Below are 5,675 nucleotides of genomic sequence, written 5' to 3'. Positions count from 1 at the left end.
TCCCACCAGGTTGCACCTATGCCAATGGTGTCAAATTTCTGGGACTAGGACAAAGATTTTGAGCTGTAATTATAACATTAGGCAGTCTAAGTAGAAGGCTCAAATAAATTTATCCTTGTTGATGAAAAGAAAATCAAAATAGTGCGCAGTTTTCCTTGAGATTGCTTCATGGATTTGAGATGTTTTTGTTTATTTATTTATTTTTTACTTTGAACAGTAGCCTTCTAAATACAAAGCTTTGAAACATGGTTTGTTCTCTGGCCATTTCTTGCACATTATAAGCCATCTGAGTCAGAGTGCTTGGACCAACTTTGCGGATCTCAGTTGAAGATTTTAATACATTCCTTTAGGTCAGTCATACTGAAAATAAGGGCCCAGATTTGATTTTGTGCCCTGTGGTAGTGGGAAGGTGTCAGCTTAGGGAGAAGGTGAGTGGGGACACTTCTCTGAGTGAAGGGCTCAGGTGGGAGATGAAACTTGACATGAAAGGGCTAGATGGCCACCTCCATATCTGCAAACTGAATGTGGCCAAAATCTAATGTTCTGTAGAGGTCACCTGTGTCTATTTAATTTAGAGCTATGATTGTTTGCGATCGGACATGTCTGTCACGTATTGGCCTCATAAGCCACCAGCGTGCCTGTAACAAATGTGGATAGAGCCTTCCCAAATCTTCATTCACGAAGCCCAGCCATGAATGATTGTTTATCAAAACACAGGAAATTTCTTGATCAGTTTGACACTTCTTTCCTACTACCCCAGGTTCCCTTTCCTCTCACATCCAGATTCACTTGGAAATCTGCTGTTCAGAAAAAGTAGCTGAGGCTTTGCAAGCACAACCTGGTAGAAACTCAGGGAAAAGCCACTGTATATTTAGGTGATATGGTAATTTTATACTTTCTAACAGGCATTTACCAATGACTGCAAAATTATCGTTAACTTTCTAAATCTTCTGCATCTGACGCTGTTGAAGAAAACATACTGAAAACCTAGAAAGAGATGCTGTACTCCCAAGTAACTACAGTGCCCCTGAGATAGCATATGTCTTCAAAACAGAACTGAACTCTGCTTACTTCTGAGTCATCCATGCTGAGGGATTAAGTTAACTGATGGGGACAAGTAAAATGGAAGCTTGCAAAATGAGATTTCAAATATATAAACAGGTTTCTGTTGATGGCAACGCAATAAAGGAGGTAATTCCCTAAACATATTGTTCCCATTTTGTTTCTAATTACAGTGAATTACAAGGTTAGTTCTGCTCTTCAGGTGTACTTTAATTACTCTCCCAATGTTGACTTTCTGCATTACGATTCTTTTAACATGCCTTAAGAAATAGACGTTTAATTATCCAGATGTCACTCAATAAATCTTAACTTCTACTCTGAATCAGAAAAGCCGACATTAATGGACATAAAAGCACTGGGATTTCATAAATAATTTCCTTTTTATGTTCCTTGAGCTCTTTGTTATACTAAGGAAAATGTCTGTAATGAAGGAAAATTAAACTGATGTTTTTAAGCACTTAATTTAATGAAAGATAGCTCCACAAAGTAAAAACATGATTCTAACATTGTGTAAGTGTTGATATTTCATAACATATAGGAAAGGCGACTGGCAACAGTGAGGTTAGCAGTGTGGTATGACTATAGCCAGATGTGTTGTCTCACTTACTGTACTTCACATCATCTTGTCTATACTTATTTGTGAATTTATAGAGTTACATGCAAAAAACATATTATACGCATACATTATTATAGCCATACTGTGGAGACCTGTGATGAATGGCATTCATCATGATAATGGTGCACAGCATCTCAGTGCACCCATTAATCCACCACCTGGAGGTTCCCGAATATTTCCAGCAGCCTTTAGGCCAAATGAACAGGGCCAGGTTCTCAGGTTGGTGACATGCTGAAACATTAAAGTGCTTCAATAGCTGGCTGATCTCTTCAGACGTGTTATTCCACTGTTTCTAGGAAAGTTTTTGGGGCTCTCCACAGTAACTTGCAGCAGTACAGTCCCTTTCCCTGACCTTCTCTTCTTAGGGTCAGTGACTTGTCAAAGACCTCAACCCTAGTCCCATTCCTTAAGTAATCTTGGTTTAAATTATATGAACCTCTTATTACAGCCACATAATTTCCTTCCTCCATTCTCTCTATGTCAACACTGACCTTCCTTTGCAATGTCACTGAATATGGCCAGAGTCCCATAAAAGAGTACAACAAGGCATGTTCTTCCATTAATAATTGTAGTGCAAAACTCCTATTAAAATTAATGGGCACTCCATGTGCACTGGAGAGTAAAAATATCCCCCCTATTCTCACATGCTATTTTAGTCTCTTCATTCTTTCTAACCTATGTTACCACTTCCATTACACCTAATGAATACCATGGGAATGCAATTCCTCTCCCTGAGGTTAGTGGCATCAAAGCTGTCCATCAGGCTGAGATTCATAGTGATGCTGCCCAGAGTCTCTTCTTCAAAATGGAACCAGGCACACGTTCTGTAGTTCTTGTGAGACCATGTTTTAGCACTTTCCAAGAGTGATAATGCATGATAGTAATACTGAATCTTTTTAGAAACCAACCCAAATAAAACGGTAGTGACATTAGGAAATATGCTATTCCTGAAAGGTATCTGTCAAGGATTAATTGCTTTTCCATTCTTGGTCTTTGTCTCTTTTGTAATGGAAAGCCTACTTTTTGACAGAACAAGCACAGTTTTAAAAGTTGGCCTCTCAGCTGAAAGGTACCTTTCTGTTAATCTGGTAAACTGACTGCTAGTTCTCTTCTTGCACCTCCAGAACAGATTTTTCCATCACTTCTCTGTACCTTACTTGGAAATAGCAGCAGTCTATACATTTTATAAAGATTCCATCCAAACGACATAAACAAAGAAAATAAGAAAAAGGAAATTAATTTTGTATGTGAATCGTTAAAGCTAACGTGTTTAATAAAGCTTCTGAAAACTGGTGAGAAAATATTACATAAATATCTCTTTCAAAATGTGATGAAAATATTTCAGATGGACATCCATAGCCTTAACACAGCCCACTTGGAAGAAAAAACCTCATGATTCAAAAAATCTCTAAAGAAAGATTTTGCTTAATTGAAGAGAATGCATTACAAACACTACCAAGCCTCTGCATTTGTTAGCATGAAAAACATGAAACTTCCCATGTGATCTCTCCTGCTCTGAGTTGAGCAAAGGCAGCAGTGACTGGAGTGAGGGCTCAGTGAGAGCTGCTCCCGGGAGAGCCTGCAAACCCACACTACAGCACTGGGAGGTTGTGGCTGCTGGTGCAAGGAGAGGTAATGCAGCCTGACGCTGGCTTTGCTCTTATGCTGGCTGCCAGTGAAACATCAGAAGATTGAAAACAGGGAAATAAATCACAGGAGCACTGTCAGAGCTGTTTTCTAGCCTCGTGCAGAAAGATGAATTTTCCTGTTGTATGGCTGAAATCAGAGCGGAGCTCTGGGCATGCACAGCCAGAGAACCTGGTGTGACTCCCTGCATGTTCTCAGCTACTTGTCTGTGCGGGGGAGGCAGTGGCCTGTTTTGGGAAAATGGACCAGCATGAGGCAGAATGAGTGTCTGAACTCCCAACTCCCTTCATAGCAACACAATCTGGGTGAGAGCTTTCCTGGTGGGACTTTCAGACAATCCTGAAGACCCTACTGCAGCTCTCTCCGTGCCTAGACCAGTGGGTAGTTTGAGTGACCAAACCTGTTCTCTTCTAGGCAGACATTGCCTCTGAAGTTTATGTTGAAACTTTTTTCATTTTTGGTGTATAAAACCAAATTACTCCCAACTGATTAGAATTCTATGTTGAACTCCAGATTGGCAATACCATGTCTGGGCTGGAATTTCCTGCCCAAACCATGTTTCTTACTTCCACCTATACCTAAGCTCTCCTAAAGGAAATCGCTCTTGAGTTGCTTAATTGAACTCTGAGTTTAGGAAGGCATTACCCATTCAGAAACCCTCCAGTGAATTCTCATTTGTGCTAAATCAACCAGGTGACTCATCACCACTTTTTAAGATAAAAATTCCCATAACAGTATTACAGTAATAGCTTCAAGCAATAAAAGTGAATAGTATCAGGCAAAATAGCCATTCAGTGATGAAATGGCATTTCCCAAAAGACAAAGTTTTGGGACCATACAATACCCTCTTTGTATGCTTGTCTATCTTACAACTGTGCCTTTCCTTGCCTCTTGAGAGCTGGACTTTTAGTAGGAGTTCCCATCTGGATGATTATGTTGCTGTATAACTTAATAATATACTTCACATGTGCCATATTAGAATATGTGAGGTGCCTTTTAACTACTCTATAATGATTTATTCTCCTCACTGAAATCTAGTAAAGCTATCTGCAAAACAAGAATCTTAAAGCAGCTGAGATTTTGTAACTTTCTTTTTAGGCAGTAAATTTCCTACCTCAGAGAAGGACTTCTGCTTTTCAACAGTGCTCTGTCAGTTGCCAGAGAAAAGGAAAGGAGAAGGCCACCCGTAAGGAACAAACAAAAGCCATTGATCCTGGAACAAACTGAAAAAAATGAGATTTTGGGTTGTGTTTCTTCGGTAAGAAGGAATCATCCAAGCTACAAGCAGGTTTCTAGGTAGCATTTGCTTCCTTGTGAATATTCAATTTGTGTCATTGGTTGAATGGAGACCAGCACTTGTCTGACTTGCTAAAAATAACTCTTTTTATTTCATAAAGTGGTTTATACATTTCAGCAAAAGTTAAATACATAAGAACTAATGAATTCAAGGAAGAAAACTATCTTCACTGATCTTGGGAACAGTGCTAAAGTTGGGACTGATAAATAGGCATGTGAAGCCAGAAATTAATAAATGCAGTGCTGTATCAGGATTGAGTAGCTACAGGGGGCTACAGGGGTGGCTTCTTGTTTATCAAATCAAACTTCAGTTCTTTTTGTTTTCCAAATCTTCCTGTATTTGACCAGCGTGGTATCTTGTGCAGCACTGCAGTGAACCATATAGCTAGGGCAGACAGTAAAAACAAACCCTTCTCACATGACTTGGGGCTGACATGAGCTTGCCTGGACTCAGGAGGGATGACAGGTTGAGTCCTGGGCTTGTCTTCCTCCAGGAGTAAGTCTTCCTCTGGTAAGAGAACTGTCCAATGGAGATGAATTTTTCTCTATATTGTTGATTTTCCTGTTCTATTTCTTTGTGGATGTTTGTCTTGCTCTGTCTTCAAAAAAAGAGAACCTCTCAAAAATGACACAAATAACAGAAGTTTCTGTGCATCTCAGCTGTTTCCCTTTTCTTTTATCCCCAAAGGAACCTTCCATCCATCTTTGATAACATCTGAAATGACAGTTAGGGGACTTCAGGTCTTCCCGTTATCTGTTTTTTTTAAGACAACCACCTCAGCACATATGATATTTTGATTACTCCCTAGTATTTATTCATCAGTAAGTGCTTCTCCAGTAACCTCTCCTAATCATATTGCTTAGACTGTCTGAAGAGCACTCCTTTGCTCCAGTAAACAATAAGCTAGTAGATTTGCCCATATGTTTTCTTTAATTTCTTTAAAATTGAACAAGAAAATAACATTGTCTTGGACTGTGCTTTTTTTTTTTTTAATTATTTTTACAAAAGAGGCTAGTGTTGTTGCATATTTGAGATAGCTTCATGAGTTGTCCA

This window comes from Corapipo altera, unplaced genomic scaffold, assembly GCF_003945725.1.
Source record: "Corapipo altera isolate COAL_440 unplaced genomic scaffold, ASM394572v1 2, whole genome shotgun sequence".
NCBI lineage: Eukaryota > Metazoa > Chordata > Aves > Passeriformes > Pipridae > Corapipo > Corapipo altera.
The sequence above is the reverse complement of the archived record's forward strand: the minus strand, read 5'-3'. Positions refer to the sequence as shown.